We start from the raw sequence: 24,802 nt of genomic DNA, 5'->3' as shown, positions 1-24,802 counted from the left end.
TGAAGATAGATCACTGTGGTGTAATAAGTAAAAATCAGTGTAAGATAACTACAGAGAAGTTTGAATTACTTCAGATTTTTACAGTTTTGTCACTTTAATGAATGCAGAAAAAACACGTGTGCTGATTAGTAGCTAGCGTGTGGTAACGTAACTATGTTATGCATGGTGACAGCATTATTCTCCTGTCATGTATGAGACATGAAATGATGCCTGTCAGGATGGGAGGAACATGTAAAACTTATTTAAGCCCTATGTCAAGAGCATCCTGATCATGAATCACACACATTTTCCATTCACATTGTTGTAAATCAACAGAATACATTCAAGATAATTTACAACTATTCCGGGTTTATACATGGATAATGGTTTTTAAAAAGTGATTGTTTGTGTTAGGAATAGATTTGTGTTATGTTGTGTGCTCTCATATAAGTCTGTTCAAAGTGACAAAGGGTAGTCCAGGGAGACTTGGAAGAGGAGGCCTAATTAAAAGGTTTTGTATTAATTATTTTCTTTCAGTATTGCAAAAGTAGCTTGTTAGGAGCCTAAGACTTGAGTTACATTAATAAATCCCTGTTAAGTTATTGCAGCTATTCTTGCTGGTGAAAACCACTCTAAATTCCTTAATGCAAGATAAGAATAGGATGCTTTAAAAACCCAACAAACAGAAGTAAACCTAAACTTGACAGTTTTTAATTTAAATTCTTTTTGATACTAGAAGAAAATATCTATTGCTCTTTGTCTCATGAGCAGTCCTGAACATTCAAAAAATAATTCCACAAGCTTTTGAAAATCAGTGTTGCAAAAAGTGAGTGTCATTCCCATTGATTTCTGAGTCTTACGTTACACTTTGGTTACATTGTCAAGTTCTTCTCTGTAGCTGCAAAGACTTGAAAGTTTGAGGGGAGATGTACCGTCACCCACCTCCCTTTTCTTTAAGTGAAAACTAGTATTCTCATAAAATCTTGTGAAGGATGAGCTGAGGTCTTGAAGCCATTGAATACCTTGAAGGTCCCCATAAAGTTCTGAGCTGCAAGGAGTGATGATAGATGTCTGGAACTGGCTTTGAAAACAATATGAGAAGATCTGAGAAAAATACAGGTTTATTGGAAACTGTAAGGAAAAAAACCCTTCTAAAATTTATGTAACAGAATCTGAGAAATAAAGACCTGGAAGATACCTCATGTTTTGCTGTTTCATTGCCTTGCTCTGAGGTAGGAGAAGTCACATTGCAATGTTTTGTAGCAGGTATTTACCTGACACGCTACTGAAAATCTCCAGCTTAATTTTCATAACCTTTGTAGGCACTCTTGTAGAATGTTGCTGTCCTTGTTATTAAATAGAAAGATGCTCTAAACTTCCATCTAGCCTCTAACCTTTCCCTGCTGTGAAACAAACCAATTATTCTGTTTCATCCTCAACAACTGTGCAGAATAGCTAAGCACTGTATCTCTTTAAGCATTTTTGATATACATGAAAACTGCTATGTCTACTCCATCACCTTACGCACTTAAAAATTCATCATTTAACATTTGCTCTGGAGTCTTTCAGGCTATGAAATAAGCTAATATATGATTCCCTGGACCCATTTTATGTTAAGGAAAGGACAGTGCTTACCTTTCACCTGCTTTCTGTGACTTCTCAAGGACAACAATTCAGAAGAGATTCTCTTGGCTTTAGGGTACATTTCAGCATGCCTCACTGACTTTAATACAGTCAATTTATCCATTCTCTATCATGCCCTTTAACCATTCTACCCTTTTCTCTACCTACCTGCTAATATTAATTGCCGTAAGTGGCTAGTCACAAATTTTGTGAATGTTAATGCAAAAGGGCAACTCAGCCTTCTTGTCATCCATGATGTGTTTGCTGCCTGCTTCTTCAGCGACGGAGCTAGTCAGACTGCTAAAGCGGTCTTGCTCCCTGTGCAGCAGCCCATGGCTTCTGCTCCCCCTCCCTCCAGCTCCGCAGCGGTGCCACTGCCTCACCTCCTGGCCCCAGCACCCGCTGGCACTCAGCGCTGCTGCTCAGGGCGCCCTTCATCCGAGTGCATTCTGCCTCCAGGATCTCAGGCGTTCCCTCCCTGTTTGTTACGCTTGAATGAAAAATAGCTGCCCACCTAGTTGTTTCTTCTAATTTAGAATACATAAATAAATAAGTAAATCTGGGGACCTGGGGCATCTGTGTCCTGCAACATTACCATTCCTGTAGCTCTCAAGTTCATTAAAGACTTTCTGTATTAATGTAGTTAAGGGTACCTGCCCTTGAGTGCTTTTGTTGTCTGCTAGAAAAGTGTCAACGTAACAAATTTTGAAAATATAAGATTAGATTTATGTCCTTTCAGCTCCAACATTTTGAAAGACAACCTTGAAGCTAATATAAAAGCTAATACAGGGTTATCCTCCTAGGACAGATATGAAAGCATTAAACAGGTTGTCTTCAAAAAGTAGAGCTTCCAGAGAGATATTGCAAAACCTGGATGATTTTGTCATTACAGAAATTAACATCCTGCTAAGAAAATATAAGTAAATTCCTTGATTTCAGGCTAATGAAGCAAAAGCAACTGCCATGTTTGCATAGTGGTCATAAGGTATCTTCAAGCATTATAATGAAATGTTGGGCTTATTTTTTACTTCTATGGAAAAGAAATAAAATGTGTGTCTCAGCTCTTAATTTATGGAGGGGATATGCAATCAGAGCAAACCCTACCTTTAAGAAGATCTTCTAGTACTGCTCAGAATATGTTTCAGTCACTGGTTTCTGAAGCCTGAAGGAATATTCTTGTGCCTTTGCAGGTAGATTTTCTCCTTTCCTGTCAAAAATAACCCATGCCCAAACATTATACTATTGGTGTAGCTTCAGGTCAAATGCACAAACCTGCTAAGACATAGTAGATTCTTGTTCAGTCTCAGATTTATGTCAGGTCTTCTTTTGACTGGTGTGTGGTAGGGAGATCAACTGAAGAAAAAAGCAAATGTTCTATGGAGATACCAAATCAGAACATCAATCACATATTTAGAACAATGGAGGGAGAGCAGAATTTTAAAAATAAACAAAAAATCAAACCAGAAGCCTGGGTGAAGGTGCATGGCAAATTAATGGGTTTTTACCTTTTTTATGGCTGAAGCGTGGCTATGAGGCAGAAGGGAATACAGTAACAGAATGGAATAGAAGGTAGGAAAAAACCCTGTCATTCTTCTTCTCCTGTACTTTGAGAAGATGGTAAATCCCTGTGCGCTTCACAGGCATCCCTGCGTGGTGGATTCGCTCCCCTCTTGCACTCAATCCAAACCGGTATATGAGCAGTTGTGATTCATAGGCCTTTTCCTTATTCTGGAGACACTTGCATATATTGGATCTCCTCCTGATGACCTTATTCAGCTGTCTTTCAAGTAGTCAAGCAAATTAATTTAACTTAAAATTAATAACTTGCCAAAAGACAATGTTTTATAAATGCACATTGCCTTTGTGGGACTTATCTGAAATATTAGTCTAAATGATTGCATTTTATTACCATTCCGTAATATTTTGCTGCTCATAAAATAAGAATCAGTTTAAATGCAGTTCACCATTGTCTGCCCAGAGACATTGAATATCTCTGAAATAAATCCAAATACATCAGCAGCCTGTTAAATAGACATCATACTCCCATCTAGAAATCTTATTAATTTATATGTGTTTAAATGTTTCACATTCTCTTTTGTTGATCAAGCTATTAATTTGTACATTAATGCAGATAGAAGTGTCAGCACTGCAATATTTACCGAGGAAATTCCAGATATGCTGATTAAGCCAAAGCAAAATGTATGTCCTTCACGACCCTGTTAGATTGTCTCCATTTTTTTTAAGCGAATATATAGCACTTTACACTTGTGGGCATCCTGTCAGAATGAACAGCTAATTGCCTTAACGTTATTATTAACTGAAAGGCTGCAATTTAAAAGCAACAGTTAAAACCTCCCCACTTGAAAGCTTGCTGCACAGGATTGCTTCCTGTGCCTCCTCTTCTCTGGTAGCTCTGTGATCAGTGCGTTTTCAGTCAAGTCTCTTTACTGCCAATGGATCTTTGTTTCATCCTCCTTCTTAGGCTGCCTGCTTCCTGAGGCAGGGGTTCTTATTTTAGATCTACAGTATCTAGCAGGGATCTCAGGGTACAACCGTGACAGAGATCATCATGAACAAAACTCTTTAACAGAGTCCTGCTCTTCCTTCGAAGTAGTCTTATTTGTAGCGAGATTATTAACTGCATGACTTGCACTCATTTTCATCAACAGAGTGTTTTCAAATGTATTTGCCTATTTACTATTCATTGTTAACAATAATGGTGTTGCACAGGCATAAAATGGGTTTAATGGAGCAGAGAGCAGGATTTGAAATGTTCATCAGCCTCATTTTAATTTAACCTTGTGGAAGAACCCTATGTGCCATTTCTACATTATGATAGTCAGCGTGTTTTAAAACTGTGCATCGATCAGTGAGTGGTGAGCAGTTGTATTGTGCATCTCTTGGGCTTTTTTCCCCTTCTTTCTGGATTATGTTCCTCTCCCCTTCTCTCTCCTTTATCATCATTATCATCATCATTATTGTCATCATCACCATCATCATTATCATCATCATCATAATTTTTTTTTTTTTAAATTGTTCTCAATCCTTGAGGTTTGCCTTTTTCCATAATTCTCCTCCCCACCCCACTAGAGAGTGGCAGGGGTGCATGGAGGGGAGTGAGGAGGCGAGAGGCTGTGTGGTACTTAGTTGTTGGCTGGGGTTAAACCATGACATGCTCACAATAATGTAACCCGTCTTTGTCCTCCTTTCTTGGCATACTGTTCCCAGGTGATTTCTGCTCTATTCTTCTCTCATTGCGGATTTTGAGCTGTCATTCCCTGAATCCTTTACTTTCAAATAACTGGTCATGTAACTTTTATGAATGTGTTGATAAGCAGTGTTCTTTGTTGGTAGATACCTGTTTGACATTGGAAATGGAGGTATAGTATCCAAATAAATTTCTGGATAGCCTCATAGACAGCATTTCCTTGCCAGTACATTCTCACCTATGCCTTCAAGACTTGCATACAATTCATAGGTGCAGAAAGGCAGACACTAAAAAACACTTGCACCCATCTATAAAGCACTGAACAGAAAGCGCTTTAAAATAAATTAAACTTATAGGAAACACTGAGGTGCAAGCAAATGGTAAAGACGTAATTCCAAGGTACGGAGGGAATCATAGGAGAGCACCTAGAGACCACACCCTTCAGCCCTCTGGCTCTTTCTCAAGGAAGGCATTCCAAGAAGACCTGAGGTCTGTTTATATTGTCATTGGCCTAGAGACTGTGAACAAACCAATTCATCATCTTTTGCTTTGCAACTTTGAAATTGTACTTGTCTCTCTTCATAAAGTGCTTAGAATGCCTAGGGAGTAGCGGCTGTGGATAAATCACCTCTCTATGTCCTCTCACCCATGCTTGTCACATAACTTACACTCAGGTTCTAGGAGGAGCTTCTCTTTTCGTTCTTGTGATATGCAAGAGAAGATTAGTGGGCAATACAAATATTTGCCTAAACTATTATTTGTTCCGCGTGATACATTTTCAGTTGAAAACAGCTTCCTGAGAATTTGTTTTTTGATAAGAATAACAAGGGTCAGAAAGGGCAGGATTGCAGCTACAGTCTTGAAGCATAGCAAGAAAGCCACAACTGGATCCCTATCAGCCTGCATTTGATAGTTATGTCCTGCAGTCTACTGTCCTTCCATGGCACGAAAAGTCAAGCAAATTTTGTGGTTTGTACCAAAAAAAAAGTAACGACATTTATTGTAGGAGTCATACATATAGAAATCTGCTGACATTTCATAGCATTGAAAGGACAATATTTTTTTGCTTGCTTTTGGAGCCTGTAATTCCACTAGTTTGAGAAAGATAATGTAAGGTCTAAGGCGACTCTATAAATATCTGAGTTTTGTGGTGCCTTCAAACAGCTCAGTAAGGAGTTCAGAGGGAGCAGTGGCATACAGAAAAGGGATGCCTGACTGAAGAGAAGGACCACACTCATAGGGAAGACATGAGAAATAAGGAGCATTGTGATCAATCCCACGCACAGTTCAAAGAAGGTATAAAAGGGAAGAAGGCTATCTTGGAGAATCCTTTTCCTAGACAAGTAAAATTTCTGTCTCACTATGGTAAAGGAACAGCATAACTGAGAAAACAATGATGTGTATGGTCTGGTGAGGAATGTTCAGACCTTGCTCAGCGCTGCCTGGCTAGGTAATGTCTGGAGGAAGGGGCTGGTGGAAAACCGTCACCCAGAATGCTTGAGCAGATATGCTCCTCAAAGCTTGTTCCTGTCTCTATTTCTCAAAGTTAAAAGCATGCTTTTTAAAAGTACATTTTTCTGTTCTCCCATACAAACCATGTTACATATAGTAGGTATAGTTACGATCACACTAGACAGAAGGGAAGGATCAAGATTTTTCCTGACAAGGATGATTTCACAGTGCCTGAAAAGAGGGTGACTCTGAAGCAGGGCACAGAAAAAAGGCACAAAAGCAAACTCCAACTGGCAGCAGAATTTCACAGGGGGGGACAACCCCCTGCAGCACTGTGCTGGGGCAGCTGATGAGTTTTCCTTCTTCTTCTAGCAACACTCAGTCTTCAGAGTGCCTGAGAAGGAGCACCCGAGACCTACAACAAGCACACACGGTGTATTGTTATGGACTCTAAGACTCCATTAGCAGAAGTCATACAAAAATTATTATTAGAAATATTACAATAGCTCAGTCCCTCTACCAACAGGGACAGATAAAGCACCAAGCTAGTGTTCCCGAGGTCTTTCCTTTCCATGTGATGTATTTGGGTAAAAACAACAGACAAGAGAAAACCATTAAGCACACAGAGCGGTAAATTATTTCCTTTGGTCTTCCCTCCTCCTGTAATGGGTGGTGAAACCGCTTGGTTTACTGCTCTGCTGTTTGTGACTGAGGGTTGATCCACGCAACAGGAGAAGCTGCATTTCTATGGCTGTTCCTGCGACGGGCCCTTCATGACCTTGCTATGTTCCCATGCTGGGGACGAAGGTGTGGAAGAACACAGGCTGTGCCAGTGATCAGCAGTCTGACGGCAGAGCCAGTGCTTAGGATACTCAGCCTATGTTTCTGAAGTTGCTAAAATACTGTCTTTTGATAAAAATTAAGCTAGCTACAACTTGGCCATCTTTACCTGTAACAGGAATTGAAAGGAAAAAAAGGTGGTAACTCTAGGAAAACATCTTTTAAATAAAATTCTTTTCTAATTTAATACCTGATAAATGCTGCTAGGGAATAAAGAAAAAATTGATTTTTCTCAGAATTTTTAGTGCAATATTCCTTTTCAGCTGACAGTAACTGTGAAAGTCTACTCAAGGTTAATAGTTTGAAGTTGTGAGGACACATAATAATCTACCAATTAATCTCAGTATCCAACAGCTGTGTGAAAAGCAGTTCATACAGCTAAACAAAACAACAGATTCATTGGCTCTTTAAACATTAATGCAAATAGTTAGCTTAATGGCATCCTTTCAGGCTCATGGGCACCCTATCACCCATGGTTTGCCTGCAGGGCCTACTTCATCAATTTCTTCAGAGATTAAGAGGAAAAGAAGACAGTTGTTATTCAAACACAATTGTTCCCGGCCTGAGCTACTCACTAGCTCTCACAGCATCACAGCCGATTATTTGTATGAGTTCAGTATATTAACCAAAATTGATAGAATTGCATTCATTAATGTTCATTTGCTCTCGTGGCCTGGGGTTGCTCATCCGCTGATGTATTTTAAATCTCTGAAGTACTCCGGGGTCTACCCAGGGAACAACAGAGGTGCTCTGTAAATACAGCCCATCTGCTTCCCTCCATCACCAAATGTATAGGGGGAACCAAATTCCTGGGAGCGGCTGTGGAAGAGCCAGGCAGTACAGGGATGTTCCGTAAGATGCAGGTTCATTCTGCAGTGCCACCTAACCTTACTCCAAAATAGAAAAAGAAATATGACTGCACAAACTGGCTCACAAAGGCAGAAGTGGTGGGTGCATTATTCTGTTTGAGATGCTATTAATTTCTCACTGTTGTTTCTGCTTGTTCCACGAAACCAGAAAGACAACCTGGGTTAGTGATCAGCAGGCGCAGTGCTGCTCTTAATCCCGCTGTGGACAGGAAGGGTCTTGTACAAAGGCATTGTTGTTTATTCTTTTAGTTTAAAAAAGAAAAAAAAAACAAAACTAGGAGTTTATTGTCCCATTTTAATTTCCCTTGTTTAAATTCTGTGTGATAGTCTAATTCCTCTATATTTTGCTAAATTTTACCGAGAATTGTGTGCAGCTGAAATTGCCATATCCTACTGTGAGTACTACCAGAATTTTTCCGCATGGAGAACATTATGGGAACAGTGTTTGCATTGTTAAAGAAAAGATTATGTTAGTAGAAAGGCATGAAGTTGTTTTGTAGATGACCAGAGCAAGATAATTTAATTTTTATGGATGAAGCTTTACTTGGCCTAAATAGTCTTCAGAGGACTGGGAGAACCTTATCAAATGCTGAAAATAAAAGCAAGTTGAGAGGTTAAGATCTAGCGTTAGGTGACAATGGCAATGATTATTTATGTGAACACTTCATGTGTGCACAAAAAAACAGAAGCAAGCAATGTCAAAAAAAAAAAAAAAAAGAAAATCTGTGCAAACCAAGACCCCATGGTTTCTTCCAGGATGCTGCTTTCCTTATCTTTTGAGCTCTGGCCTATTAGCGGTGCTCAAAATTTCTTAGTGATGGCTATGGTGCCTTATAAGAAGTTTCTAACTGGAAACTGGTTTGGAGTATACCATACTGTCTAGTTCACAGCACATCTTGTTCTTAAAATTCAGCACCCACAGGACAAATGATATTTTAAAATACCTGACTGTTCCTGAAGGAAGTTGAGTTCCTATGGCTGTTAGGTTTCTTTGATGTACTAATGTGGCTCTGTTTTAAAGAAATGGCTGGTATGCCAATGTTGATTTCTTGCTCTAGTAAGTAATGAAGCTTGGCTGGAAGAAAGGAAACACAATTCTAGTGAACAAAATCTGCTATAGTGAAATTAGGCCTGGGTCTGCATTGCTACATGGCAGTTAAACAAAAAGTGCTTTCTTAGCACTGATTCAAAGTCTAAAACCCCTTGGTCCCTGACGTAAGGAGAGGACTTTCTGCCACTTTAGTGTCAGGAAAAATATTGCCAAAGTCAAACCATCAGTGGCCTCCACTTTGTGATCATTTTATGTGTGATGCAACAGAAACACCACCTTAATTTGCAGTTGTGTTCTTCAGTAGCTTGACATTTCCTTGAACAAAAACTGTGTTTCTTCAGATAAACAGGTTTTCCCTTCAGATAAACATGGAACCCATTTCTTTAAAGGTATTGTAAACACATCCTTGTTTACAATGGAACAATTCAGAGAACAGGCTTGTATCTGAGACTGGGGAAAACACACCCAAGCATGTATCCAACAGATCAATCAGGAAATGTTTGGATGTCTCTATTTCTAATCCAGTTGATTTTGTATTCGCAGTAGAAGAGCTGACTTGCTCTGAGGTGTTTTTTGTGTCCTTACGAAACCTTGCTTTACTAGTCTCCCTGTGCCCCTGCCCTTTATGATCAGAATAATTTCTGTTCCTAGGATTTGTGCCAAGAAAACTAAACAGACTATTGGAAATCCGGATGGCATCAGTGTGTGGAATGTCTCCAGATCAGCTTTAATGATTTGTATGTTGCATGCTATAATTCGCTTATGAGAATAATACCAATTTTTAAATGTTAATGAAGCAAACAGCAAAACCTTGGGTGATTCCTCCCCCCTACCCCTTACAGCCCCCCCATCCCACCCCCATTCATTTTTAGCCAGCTCTTCTCAGATCTGTGGAACAGTTGCTTTGAGCCTTAATATTTCGATTCAGCTTCTTCAATTATTCATAATACAATAACCCTGCAAGGGCTAAAACAATGGGATTCCCCCTGTTTGTGGAAAACAAATCTTCCAGCTACATTTAATATTTAAAGCTATCTCAAGCTATTACTCAGTGGAACTGGCAGTGGGAAATCACCATTCAGACACCTACACAGATCAATAAAATATCAGAAACAGAATGTATACGCACTGGTCATTATCAGTTGCTCTTTATGAAGCTATAAATTGTCTTGGCCTTTCAGGAGGTAGTTGTTGCCAGCAGAGCTGAGTCACTTCATCCATGCATTAGGAAAAATGGGGTGGCTACTTTATTTAGCTGCATTAGAAATCGTTCTTTGTAGCAAGGTTTTAAGTCAAAAGGATCTCACTGAAATATCATAGATGGCTTGTTTTTTAAAGATGCATGCCATAATTTTAAGAGAATAACATGAAGTGTGTATCACAAAAAATATATAGGGGTAAGACAGCTGACAGCAATTGCTGCTGCCAGAAGCACTCCTCCTGTTGGACTCCAGAGCCATGATGCTTTCTTTGCTTGTTTGTGCAGAGCCTCTATCCTCTTCAGCTTCTGTTCTACATGTGAAAACTATACTTGTACATGCATTATATAATCCTTGTTGGTATAAAATCTCTGTCAAAGCTGTTAAAACTCTTCTCACTAATCTTGCCTTCTTTTGAGAAGTCAGGTGTAAGTAACATTTACAGCATTGCTAACTGCGATTACAGTGCTGAAAGAAAAAGGAAATTCTTAACAGCGAACAGTGTTTAAGAAACGCTGCATTATCCCTAAACATATTTTTACCTTCACTTTTGGATAACATCTGCCTAATGCTTTATCCAAGTCCAATAAAGGAAAAAATAGTATATTAAGGTGGAAAGGGCAAGGCAAGCAACAGGATAACTGCTCAAGAGAAGAGGAAGGAAGGACTGAATGAAACAGCCATTCATCAGGAGGAGTAAGGATTGACAGGGTCAGAGCTTCAGAAAACTATTTTTACGTCCTGGACCTAAAGGTATAGCACAAAGGCAGATTCTGCTGGCTCAGGAGAAGAGTTGTCCCTTTGTTACCTGGTGTCTCAACAGGGATCCCGTGTGCTGTGTTAACTGTTCTGTATTGCTGAGGTCTCGCAGACAGATTGCCACCATAGCCTGTGTAATGAGCCAAAGAGGATCCAGGCTCTAGCGAGCTCTGAAAGCATTAACTGGTTGCTTACATTAACAATATATTTGTTGTCTGTAGTGGAATTGGTGTGGGGAGGTGTGAGAGGAGGTGGGTTTTACTGTTCTGTAAGACTGAAAAGAACCAAACCCAGATGTATTGATCCATGATGACATAAAAAAAAAATAATCTAAAAAATGGGAATTAATGGAATTCTGTTGTTCAGCTAAAGTAAAATAGAATTACAAACCTTTCTTCCCTTTGTTGTAAAATAGCTTTTAGAATCTTTTAGTCAGTCTCTAAGTTATGACGTTATACTTTAAGATAAAGACAGAAGCAACATATGAAAGCATGAGTCTTGCAGGCTGGTCCCCTAAAAGACTCCCAGAATAACTGGAGATCCTAAATTAATTGGACATCCATCAAATCCCTGTACCGGGCTCCAGGTATTATTTCCTACACAGTGATAACAGTGAACTTGGGTTTGGTTTTGCTGTAAATGGTCACAGAGAAGAACCACTTTGGTGCCATAACTGGTCGGTGGTCTATCAAAGCATGTCTGGTGGAGATAACAGTTAATTGTCAGCCCCAGACCTACCTGAGAATTCAATCCTCTCATCTCTGTCATCATGGAGGGCAAGCATGGGAATAAGAAATGTAAAGAATAGGGAACACATGGAACACACTCTCTGACAATTTTTAATTTAACAAGTGACTGGCAATACCTAGTGACAATGAAAGCAAGTTCTGTCTTTGCTGCCAGGGGAGGGGTTGTGTGGCAAGAGTAGAGCCTCTTTGAAGTAAAGGTGAATGTCTGAAGTCAGCAGCAGCGCAGGCCAGCTTTAAATCTCTCTTTGCTGGGCTGTAAATCCTAGTTCTCCTCCAAACTGTGTTGAACAGTGTTACAGAAATAGCTTTTTTCAGACAGGTGTGGGTTTTTCTTCAGGCATGAAAGCTGTAAAATTCAAAAGGCCAAAGGAAAGCTATTTGAACTCCTCATCTAGCAAGTGTATTAAAGCCTGTATTGGCAAAGTGCTGCTAACTCTCCTCATTTCCAAATCAACAGGGTAAGCTGAAAAACTGCTCCATAAAATAAAATCAATATAAGGAAAAAAAAGAATTATTTCCTGAAATTTGGCAATACCTTTTGATGCTGTTTGCCAGTAGTCAAGCAACGCTTTCTTTTATACAGCAAATTAAAAAATGCTATAGACCTTTATCTCTCAAAATCCTCAGATAACAAATTAACACAGAACTGGTTTGCATGGCAAACAGCTCATACTAGTGTCATCATGCAGGACAGAATCACAGACTGGTCAGGGCTGGAAGGGACCTCTGGAGATCATCTAGTCCAAGCCCCTGCTAAAGCAGGTTCTCCTGGAGCAGGTTGCACAGAATCACATCCAGGCAGGTTTTGAATGTCTCCAGAGAAGGAGAGTCCCCAGCCGCTCTGGGCAGCCTGTCCCAGTGCTCCGTCACCCTCAAGGTAAAGAAGTTTTCCCTGATATCTAGGTGGAGCTTTCTGTGTTGCAGTTTGTGCCTGTTGCCCCTTGTCCTGTTGCTGGGCACCACTGAAAAAAGCCTGGCCCCGTCCTCTTGACACTCACCCCTAAGATATCTCCATGAATTGATAAGATCCCTTCCCAGTCTTCTCTTCTCCAGGCTAAACAGGTCCAGCTCTCTCGGCCTTTCCTCACCAGCGAGATGCTCCAGCCCATTCATCACCTTCGTAGCCTTCCACTGCACCCTCTCCAGTAGCTCCCTGTCTCTCTTGAACTGGGGAGCCCGGCCCTGCACACAGCACTCCACATGCTGCCTCATCAGAGCAGAGCAGAGGGCAGGATCACCTCCCTCCACCTGCTGCCCACGCTCCTCCCAATGCACCCCAGGATCCCGTTGGCCTTCCTGGCCACAGGGCACACTGCCGGCCCACGGGCAACTTGCTGCCCACCAGAACCCCCAGGTCCTTCTCTGCAGAGCTGCCTTCCAGCAGGTCAAGCCCTCGCCTGTACCGGTGCAGGGGCTGTTCCTCGCCAGGTGCAGGACCTTACAGTGCCTTTATTGAACTCCATCAGGTTCCTCTCCGCCCACCTCTCCAGCCTGCCCAGGTCTCTCTGAATGGCAGCGCAGCCTCTGGTGTATCAGCCGCTCCTCCCAGCTCCGTATCGCCAGCAAACCCACTGGGGGTACGCTCTGTCCCTCCATCCAGGGCACTGAGGAGTGAGTTGAACAGGACCGGACCCAGCACTGACCCCTGGGGAACAGCACGAGCTACAGGCCCCCAGGCAGCCTCTGTGCCGCTGGTCACAGTCCTCTGAGCTCTGCCATTCAGCCACTTCTCAATCCACCTCACCGTCCACTCACCTGACCCACACTGCCTGAGCGCACCCATGAGGGTATCACAGGAGACAGTGGCAAAAGCCCTGCTGAGGTCAGGGTAGACAACATTCACTGCTCTCCCCTGGTCTACCCAGCCAGCTGTTCCATCATAGAAGGCTGTCAGATTGGTCAGACATGATTTCCCCTTGGTGAATCCATGTTGACTACTCCTGACAACCTTCTTTTCCTCCATGTGCTTCGAGATGACCTCCAAGATGAGCTGTTCCACCACCTTTCCAGGGATGGAGATGAGGCTGAATGGCCTGTAGCTTTCTGGGTCCTCCTCACCCTTTTTGAAGGCTGGGGTGACACTGGCTTTCCTCCAGTCCTCAGGCACCACTCCTGTTCTCCATGACCGTTCAAAGACGACGGAGAGTGGCTTGGCAATAACATCTGCCAGCTCCTTCAGCACTCACAGGTGTATCCCATCGGGGCCCGTGGATTTGTGGGTGTTAAGTCTGCTAAAGTGATCTCTAACACGATCTTCCTCCACCAGGGGAAAGCCTTCCTTTCTCCAGACTTCCTCTCTTGCCTCCAGGGTTTGGGAAACCAGAGGGGTGGCCTTGGCAGTGAGGACTGAAGCAAAGAAGACATTCAGTAACTCTGCCTTCTCAATCTAAGAATCTAAGACAAAAGGACTTGGAAAAGATTATGATAATCTACTGGAGAATAAGAACAAGGGCAGAAAAATCTAAAGATGTTTTTTCCATCTAATTCAGGTGAGGCTAGTAATTTGTACCGATCACCTAGTATTAGCAACCATCCTAACAGCACACTACAGGAGTTCTTTCATTGTGAACCACTTGCTGCCTTGTGGAATTCAGAAATCAGGGTCAAGACAGAACAGGATATACCTTATCCCCAATATTTGCAAAAAAACCATAAAGACCAACTGGAGAAGCCTTATCTTTCAGGAGAAGCTGCTGTGACTGATCGCTGGTGTCAAAGAAGACTGGCACTCTCACTCACAAATATCAATACTTCAGCTGTCATTAACTCTTGCTAGTATTGTCAAATGGAGTTCTGCAAACAGATGAAAAGGGACGACAGCTGCATCAAAGATGATATAATGTTCAGGAAATTCTGAACTAGACAATTAACAAGAGAAAAGAAAGCTATGTAATCCTAGATCAAAAGTAACAAATTGAGACCTCTAGATATAATTAGCTAAGTTGTGTTGGGATTTCTTTAACTGCTATGGCATCTTATATCATCAGAAAATTGCCTCCTTTTGACTCCTTTTAATATGCTTTCTCTTCTCTAGACTTGCTAATTAACAGCAAAAATGCAAGAAGTGGAGGATGAAGGCTGTTTTGCATTCAGTAACAGAAAAGTAAGTAAAATTGTCATGTACTCATTCAGCGACATAAATACACTTCTGTTTTAAATACCAGTTTAACTTCTGGACAAGGTCTTGCTGTTTCTTTCTTGGATGTGACATTATATTTGCTTATAATATATTATCACAGGTTTTACACATGGTTTTCTTTGCTCATCATCCAGAAGTCTACATAGATTTCAAAGAGATCATGGGCGTTGTATAACTCTGCTCTTTCATGCTCTTCCTTATAGAAAACATGTCTTTAATGCTAGCAGTTGTAGATGAAACCTGGGAGACACAGTTTAAGCATATGCAGCCTTGTCACATGCCACTGCAGGCAGACTTCAGATGGGCAGCAGTACCCACAGCTGAGATCACCTTGTATGGACCTTGGAGAGGTTGCTTGGGATTTTTTAGGTGAGTATGAAAGCTTCATTTATATAGTAGAAGTCAGTGAATAGAGGAGACTTGCCAGGTTTCTTGGCTGTGAACAACCCTGAGCACCACCACCACCACAACCACCCTAACTTTCCATGTTCCCAGGCAGAAAAGAGATAGACTTTGCCTGCTTTAGACTTTTCCTAGCTGAAGTCTTGCCTCAGGGAAAGCTGTAAAGGGGGCTACCTGCTACCTAATTGCCACCCATTCCTGGCAGTGGCGAGGCACCCAGCCCTGCCTCTTTGAATGGAGATTCCCTTTCATGATTCCTAAGTACAGCTGGAGCTCAGCCTCTCTGCGTGCTTTCCTACAGCAGGGTCTTTCAATCAGTACCTCTCCTTCCATTGCCTAGGAATAAGAAAGTCGTGGTGTGAAATATTCAGAGTTTACTTCCGCTATCTGTGGACACAATATGACTTAGTTTGGCATGATAAACAGGATCTGCCCTACAGTTTGAGTGTTCACATGGGTGTTCGTAGGAAGGCGTTACTAAGCGTACCAGTCGCTTACCAGCTGAACCAGAAGGCTAGGGAGTTATCTTGGGTGCTTTACTCATGTTAACAGTGCTTCCAAGGAGATTCCAGATAGCATTTCCTACAATGAGGATTATATTGATGATATTGATGAAACAAATTACTGGGTCTCCAGGAGTCTCCAACTGTACTCAAAATGTCCCTAATTAGTGCAGCCTACAATCATCTTCTGAAATCACAAATGTATCATCCCATAATAAGTATCTTTCATCATTCTGCATGAACAATTTTAAATAGAAAATGTAATTCCACCTCCACCTTCAACTACCCCTTCTCAGCATAAGCTCTGTGGAGCCAAGAATTTAGGCTACTATACTCTGTTATAGTACTATGGCTTGTTTTATGTACCTTATTCTCTGAATACATTTTTCTGCAACAAATTAGAAATACTGAAGCCTCAAGACTCTGAGCTAGAGTTGTTTTTTAAATTCATAAAAAATTAGAAAGACCCATTAATAAATCCCTTTAGTTTTGTAGCAATCGCAGCATGGACAGTTTCCATGGAAACATTTGCAGGAGCAGGAAGTGTTCATTTTACAATTATATTATAAGAGGTAGTTAAATTTTTGATCAAACACATATTAGAGCATAGAGAATGCCTAGCCAAGTGCCTCACACTGTTAAAAATAGAAGTACTGCAGTATCCATGCAGTGCTGTCTGGAATAACGCGTGGAGAGAGGGGGAATCTGCAGAAAGTGAAAGAGCATCTGCAGTTTCCACCAGTGAAAGGCTCCAGTACTTGGTTCCCATATGGCAAGGATGGAGCAATGGCCTGGATTTGGCTCATGCTTGCAGTCTGACCTCAGATGTGCTATTTGGCTCTTTAGCTATCAGGACAAATGTAGGATGTGATGACTGCAGCATTTTACAATTATCAGGTAGATAATGCTATAAATCATCCTGAGACAGATGATCTGCCACTTTAATACAGGTCACGTGGATTTGGCAGTATTGTTTGCAATTCGCTAGCCCTGATATATGTTGTAGTCCAGCCACAAGGAACATCACATAGGATAATTAGGTGCCTGAAAGTTAGTTAATTTAGGCAATTATCCTACAAAGTCTACTCTATAATGCTGCAAGTAGACTGCTGATGGTACCACAGTTATATATTTTCAGTTGAAACCAGGTCCATATGTCCTAAAAGCGCATATACAAGTCCTAGTGAATTTCTGGGGGAGAAAGTGTCAAGCAGCAAGAGAAGCTATAAGAAGCTGGGCTGAAGGGAAGAGGCTCAGCAATGGGAAAAGACCACTCCAATAAGTGGAAGGACACTATGGATATGCTGCTAAAGAGAAGCACATGTAAAGGCTCTTGGCCCAAGGTGGGAAAGGTCCAGATAGCCAAAAGGACCAAGCATGAGGTTCCTTGAGTTGGGGAAGAAGTAAGCAGAGGATGATCACCCAAGTGTAGAGAGTTTGGCCCAAGTGGTGGGAAGGACTAGTGGAGGTGGTGGCATCCTGCTGACAATATAAGAGCTAAAGGCAAGGTCCTCTTGGAGTAGAAGGGACAAAATGTGGTGACAGATTTACAGAGTTATTGCCAGAAGCATGTGTGTGTACCCACAACAGGTGTCAAGGATGCTTCTGATATTTACCTTTCAAGAAGGAGCCTGCATTCTGATTAGTGTTTGGGCCAATGTGTCCTTGTGACTGTATTTCCTGAGCTAGTTATTCATGAGAAAACAAATCACTGCCTAAACCAATGCTAGGAAGTTGGCATATTTCTGCTTTTTTTTCAAAGTAACATATGAAATATGAAATTACTGTTATTAGATCTGGAATATCTAATTCTTATCTGGAGGTTTTAATGGTCTTCAGATTGCAAGGGATGACTTGCTGATTTTCAGAAATAATGACTCTGACTTGCCACCTTCCAAATCATAAGATTAAAAAAAAAAAATGAAGCAATACAGTTTTTCTTAAAAAGCTGTTTTCTCAGGCTTTATGATCATGTTTTCCTGAAAATATGAACACTAGAATTCCTATTTCTTAAATAAAATTTGAGAATTTGGATATATTGGAGCTTTAAAGAGTGCACTAACTATCATAAGACTCATGATAATCATGGAAGTTTAAGGCACAAAAGTTAAAGTCTGCAACTTAAAAGGATTAGAACTTAAAATCTTTTTCTTGCAGTGCTTTAGGCAACTTAAAGTCAACTTGATCCTCCTGTGGTGCAGATTCTTTGTATATATTTATGTCTCCACAACATGCTGGTCTGAAAGGACATTGGATTGAGTAGTGGTTTATGCACGTTGCTATATATTAGTGAGTCCATGAGCTGGGAAGTGCTGAGGAGAAACCCATTTAGTTTTGGGGTTAAAGTGAGACTGTGATTATGCTGAGTCCAGGTACTCGGAATACCAGAAATAAGCAGTAATTGTGACTCCAAAGACTCTACCACAGCTTTAATTTCTGTTGTCTTTTTCCACTGTAGCTCTACAATTTTTAGTATCAAATGCAACAGTTTGCCCCAGCAGTAGGGCTCGGCATCACTAACTGCTTTGTAAAATGATCCCCCAGCCAGCCTGTGTAAGTGAGATAAAAATCCTGTGAAAAATGTGAGTGGTCATTAGGATCGCATCTCAGAAAGCCTTTTTTGTAATGGGACCTGATGAGTGTAAGCTTTGTGGTTTCCTACTGGTTCACTGGACATCAAGTGCAGAGGCTTTAAATCCACATTTATTTGCAAGGAGAAAATTGAATTAACTTACAAAATCACTGCTAATTTTTAGACAAAGTACCCCCTGTCATTGAAACAACTCTAGAAACCAGAGCCTTCTGAAGGTAGAGCTGCAAGCTTCAGGCACAGACCTTTTGCATACATGATGCCATCAGCACGGAAAGATTTCTATGCTCAGTGCAGAGCTGGCTGTAAGGATAGGACCATATTCCATGGTCCTATCTGCTCTGTCAGGCTCCTCAAGCAGCCACGCTCTCCAGGGGGTGGGAAAGCCCCTGCAGGCTAGTCATCCTTCTCCTGTTCCAGGTGCTGCTTCAGAGGAACTTTTTTTACTGGGTTAAGCTCTGATTGCTCCAGGGTGGCTCTTCAGAGACATCACTTTCCATGTGGCTGCTTTTTTTTTTTTTCTTTTCCTCTTGATTTTGGAATGGTGGGTGGAAGGGAAATTGAATGGATTGTGACCTTTCCTTAGTCTTTTGCAGCTGTATAGATAACATGCTGAGAGGAAATTGTTTTGTAAATAACTATTCCAGAAAAAGAGCATTTGCCTTAACAGCTAGGCATTGTGATCCCCTGAGTATATGTATGTTATTACTGCTAGTAGCTGTCTGGGGACACTGAGCAAACATTTACTACAGTCTGAAATGAATAAGACAGGGCTTATGGTAAATGAATGCCCAATTTTTCTCATTAAGAGAAAGAAATACTTCAGTAATCAAGAGTCCAGCTTAAGCAATGTGTCATATTGCCACTATGCTGGAAAGGCACGTCAGGGAGGACAGGAAAAGTGCTGGGAAAAACAGGACAAAGTCAAAAGATCAGTTTTTCCATTTTTCCTTGCTCTTTCTGCAGATTGAATGGTGCAGAAAAAGAATTTTCCAGGTGTGTAAGAGAAAAGCAGCATATGAATTTACTGACTGCAGGAGGGGAGAAACATTGGGTTTAATTTGAAAGGGGTAGCAGTGCTGAACCTCCCAGACAGAGGTTGGGGATGAGGAGCCTCTGTGCTGCAGTCTTTCACACCATGCTGCAGTCCCCAGAGCAGGGACTTGCAGAGGTCATGTAGAAGGACTTCAAATAAACATATAGGCTGCCAGGCAGGAGTCTTTCTACTTGCCTGACAGGTTTTTGGGGTGCATTGATGGGTATGTAAGGTAACTAAGTAAGCCTGAACTTCCCCAGGTGCATTTCCACTTTCCAAGAGATGTTTGATATTTGTCACAGCTTGCACATTTGATTTACAAATTAGAAGCATCAGATCACTGTCAGATACTCATAAATCATTTGATCAGGTGCTGTGCAATGCATGACAGCCACAGTGTTTCAGCAACATTTTGCTGCACAGGAAGGTTGGTGATTGAAACCAAAACAGATGACTATCCAGTGCACGTACCTAGGTGAAGAGTAAGATGTAAATAATTCCAATGAGAACCTGAAGCTGAAACAGGCCCATTCCTGGAGAGTATGGAATTACATTATATTTAATATTTAATTACCCATTAACACCTCCGGCAGGGTTTGAATATTCAACTGATTTCCATAGCTCGCTTTGAAACCCCTATTGCTAATCATTTTTCATTCTATTCAACATAAGTTATGAGCATAAAATGATGAAATGGGTAGAGTTTTTAAATTATTATTATTGTTATTATTGTTTGCCTAGAATGAAAGCACAAATCTTTCCTAAAGCCTGTTTACATTGTAAAAATACGTTAACTGGCAAAAATTTATAGATATTTTGTAAAAATTATGTTATCTGCAGCAATTGTCTCCTTCCTTGATAGTAAATCTGAACAGTGGCAATTTTGTAAAATAGAAAAGTTTATTCTTTAATCTATAGTGTTAAGGACTTTATTTAGCTAAGAAGAGGAAAAATGTGCATGAATAGGATCTTCTGCCTTTGATGAGATGTTTCTTCTTGATCTAAGATCCCTCTGATATATTTCAAAACTTCTTCAGTAAAGGTCCACACTAGCTACTGATGGGCAGGAACATACTGAATGAGCTCCTCCAATCATGTAAAACTTGAAGCATTAAACAAGCAGAGGGAAAAACTAAATTTCATGCTACGACCTAATAGAATAACTTTCTGTGAAACCTGTTTAGCACAGTTGCTTTGAATTCAGTGATGAGCACTAGGTCATCAGCCTATTTTCTGTTTCGGAGTTACCTAAGTCGTAAGAATCACTTGAACAAAACAGCAAATTGTGTATTTTAGCATCCACAGCTGCCTTTAATATTCTGATAGTGGCTGAAAATTGAGTTTCTGCACATAATTCCCTGGAGTTTGATACCATGAACAGTAACTGAGTAACAGAATAGGCAGTGTAGGCAGCAGAAAGGCATGTAAAGGGTTACGGGAGGGTTTATAGATGTCTCTAGTCACATTGCCTGGACAATTTAGTCTGGAAATTTCATATTTCCTGAAACTCTCTTATGTGGAATTTCTCTTCTGCAGACTGTATTTCACCCATGGTGAAGAGTTTTTAAGATTGGCTGATTTTAATTAGTAACTTACTGTTAAGCAAAACCATGGTTCTGGCTACCTGGGGCTATGGGAACCTGTGTTTGTGAAGACCTGCTGCTTAAGCCCATAAACAATTATAATTAATTTCTAGTGGTTTCTTATTAGTGAAAGGGAGAAAATTCCTCTAAAATATAACCTACAGAGACATTTCTACATAAGAGCAGATATTTGTGTAATGGAGTCTGCCTGAAAGGTCTTCTTAGGAGAAAGATCTGGTTCTCAGGAGCACTGGTTGATGTCAAGTGCTTCTCACAAGCGTCCATGGAAGGGCTGCTCCCCTCCGTGGTTATCTTGTGGAAAAGCACAGGACAACCTAAAAGTTCTAATGGAATAGGCCAAGTTTGGTTAAATGAGAGGAGACATTGGAGGTTGCAAGATAACAATTTTGAAGACATTGTTGGCCTCCTACAATTGTCTGTGATGGATATCTTTAAAAGCCCTCTTTTCATAGAAAGCAAACAAATGACTTATCTGGTGCCAATTTACTGCTCAGTGGGAAGAGCAAGGCTCACAATGAGCATTTAATTGAAGATCAGAAAAGTACAGAGTAGCCCAATAATTCATAGTTGTTAAAACATCTGCCTAGATGAAGTTTTATTTTCCTTCTGTTTGCATTAGTGCCATCTCTCTATATCTATAGCAGATGTCACTGTGCAGTTGCTGAAAACCTCTACCTCCATAAAGGGACTGTAGAGGCTGTTTAAGTTCCCCTAGTTTTGAAGGGAACATATATAATGTTCCTGTAGTCTAACTTACACCTTTCCCCTGGTTGCTGGAAACCCAGCAGTGAATAATTGGATTCAATCTTGCTGAGCTGCAAGACAATGTTATCACACAGAGCAAAATTATCAAATTATAAAATCAGAGAAGGAAAGGACATGTGGTTGTGTGCATGAGGTTACCCACCAACGTGGCAGGTCCCTCCACCAGGAAAAGGGAGAGGAATGTTAGGAAAAGAACAATCCTCTTGCCATGGCTGTTTGGTCATTATTTCTTGAAAAGGGTGCTGGCTGACCAACTGAACTGAGAGAAGCTGGCAAAAAGGGAACTTAAGAAAGGATGATCCAGGGTCTTCTAGTTGAGGTGGTACTAGAAATTGTATACTCATCTGCCAAGCTGATGAGTTCCTCTGCTGTGGTTCTTGTGAGTCTGTGGTCCTTTCACAAGCGTCCAAGTCTGCAGGGCAATCTCCAGGAACAGCCTTTCTGAAACAGAAACATTTCCTATGTCTGGCACTGACTGCACAGAAGTTAAATGTGTCTCCTGGACAATGAACTAAACGATAACATGCCAAAACTCTTTCCCATTAGGAAATGTTTAAAGATAACCAAGCCCATAAGATGATGGAGGAAAGAGGGGAGAAAAGCAAAAATTGCAAAGGCAAGTAGAGTTTGAAGAGGAGGGCTGAGATCCAGAAGGTCCTCAGAAGACAGCCAGTTCTGCTGTGCCTTGAGCAGTAAAATTCAGGTGGAAAAATTAGAACAAATTTAGGGAAGGAAGGAGAGGATATGCATGGAAAATGAAAAGAAGGGGCTAGATGGCAATTTTAACAAAATCTGTAAAGAATAAACTAGCAAGGAAAACAGGATGGAAATAAGGAAGAGGATAGACCATGTGGGAGCTGAGTGGGCAGAGAGCTGGGAAGGGACAGGTGGCAGGTGGGTAGCTCTGCCGAGACAACACGTGTGCGTTTACACTAGCCTGCCTCCTCTTAAGGGAATTGAAGGAATTAATCAGATTTCTCTGAGATTTGCAGATCTTGGGTTTTGCTGAAGCTCGCAGATGCCTCCCAGAGATATTATTGAGATACCAGGTTTTCTGAAGCTCTACTTCCCTGGAATCTAGTGCAAAAAAAAGCCATTTGACTTTTTTGTTTTGCTGTCACCTTAGGGTCCTCATGTCTGGGCTTCATATAACAAATCTGTAATATTAACGATCTGATGACAGCTCAATATACATTATTATACAGAGATTTTATTGTTGTGGCTTAGAAATATTCACATTATTCATAGGTAGCAAGGGCATAGCTGTATTGGGCAAAGAATTTTAAATAAGTGTTGATAAAGTGACATATCCTCATGAATTTTTCTACATCATATTTCAAAGACATTTGTACAACCTCAGGGAGTTATAGTCCTACCAGTAATGTGACATATAATTTTTCTTCTCTATGCAAACAATGTATTCTTGCATTATTTAATCCTGGGATTTCTTTACTAAGGGAATTTATAATGTGTTTGGAGAATCTTTTATGTACTTGAGGTCAAATATTTAAACCATCATGTACCTCTGTACATCCCTGGACACTCATATTCTAAAGACATCAGACAGATGTTTTTGACCCAGGAAAAAGCAGGATGACTTCATACTGAGGCTATAACTGTGCTTTTATTAGCTTGTCTTCTTTTAAAAAAACAACTTTTTTTTTAAAAAAAAAGTATCTTGGCAAAAGGAATTAATCTGTAAGTGTGAATACTTTCTACTATTAAAAAAAATCCCAAAACCAGCCAACAAAATAAAACCCCTGTCAACATAAAACTAATTGTTCTGCATGCACAGTATTTTTTCCTACAAAATCTTTGTAAAGCATGTTTAGCACATTAATGTTGGCTCTGATTTAGATCTCAGCATGGAAATTGTTCAGTGCTCCACTCATTCAAGGAGGAGCATCTTTCTAAGTAATTATGTTATTTCTTTAGGATGCTTTTCATACCTCATATGCATCCAATCTATTGTAGAAATTACTTCATTGTCCCTTGGTTTCCAGTGGTGAATGATTAGAAAATCAGCTCTTATTTAAATCATGGGTAGTAGAAACAGGTCTTTAGCATGGGAAAGACTGATTCGTTCGGCCAGCACAGGGTTAACTTCAACATCACTATTTGACAGTTTAACTGGCTAGTATCCAGCCCCAGGTAATAGCTCACATTTTGTAAGATTGGCATATTTATCTTGTATTATTCACTTATTAATGAAGGCAGGAAACTGGAGTTCTTAAATGTGGTGTTTTAAGCTGAAATGCTTCAAAGTACACAACCGAATATAGCTTTTTTTTTAGATTAGTCAACTATAGTGAATTCCACTACCAACCTTGTAACCTAACTACTTGTTAGGTTACAAGTCTCAGCTAAGCAATGATATACAATAGTCTGAAATGTGAATAAAATAACGTAGATACAGTTTTAGATTCATAACACAAAATATGACCTAAGTCTCTAAAATATGAGAATGTGGGATTAACAAAATATTCATGATTAAAAAAGCTGTAGGAATATTTTGTGATTTTTTTTCCCCTTAGGTCTAAAAAACTTTAGTATTTACTCCAGGCTCTGGGTTCAAATGCAGGAAGAACAGAACCACAGAAAAGGGATGTTAGACCAAATTTTTGTATGCTTTTACAGTTGAGCACTATTAACCAAAACCTGTTCAATGTGTTTAATGTTGTAGTGAAAACATTGTGAATGATTCATTATGTGAAGCTTTATAAAGGGTTAAAAACCACCTTGGCTTAAACTGTGTGTTGTGCTTCAGAGGCTTAGTCAGTCATCCCTTTTCTCCAAGATAAGAGCTGTGATCAGCAAATAACTACTTCCACTGTACTTATTATAGTACCCACACATTTCAGATCGCGTCATTCTTTTTATCAAAGTGGATGTGTTCCTGAAGAGGTAAGAACGAGATAACAGATGTCTGCATCCTGCAGTGTGGAAAATCACTTCAGGCTTCATCGTCATTTCTGCAAAGGCAAATGGTGCAACATCTTCATCTCTGGGAAAGAGAAAATACTACTCTTGCATG

At 40.5% G+C, this 24,802-nt stretch overlaps 1 long non-coding RNA gene across 1 annotated transcript; it reads left to right on the top strand.

The window, feature by feature from the left end:
- The first annotated feature begins 1,701 nt into the window (after positions 1–1,701).
- Positions 1,702–13,606, top strand: LOC121096354. The gene is made up of 3 exons (XR_005830465.1): positions 1,702–1,712; positions 8,045–8,049; positions 13,174–13,606. It is a non-coding gene; the product is annotated as an uncharacterized LOC121096354 (long non-coding RNA).
- The last annotated feature ends 11,196 nt before the right edge of the window (positions 13,607–24,802 follow it).

Source organism: Falco naumanni, chromosome 12 (assembly GCF_017639655.2).
Source record: "Falco naumanni isolate bFalNau1 chromosome 12, bFalNau1.pat, whole genome shotgun sequence".
In the NCBI taxonomy this organism is placed as follows: Eukaryota; Metazoa; Chordata; class Aves; order Falconiformes; family Falconidae; genus Falco; species Falco naumanni.
The sequence above is the reverse complement of the archived record's forward strand: the minus strand, read 5'-3'. Positions and strand labels throughout refer to the sequence as shown.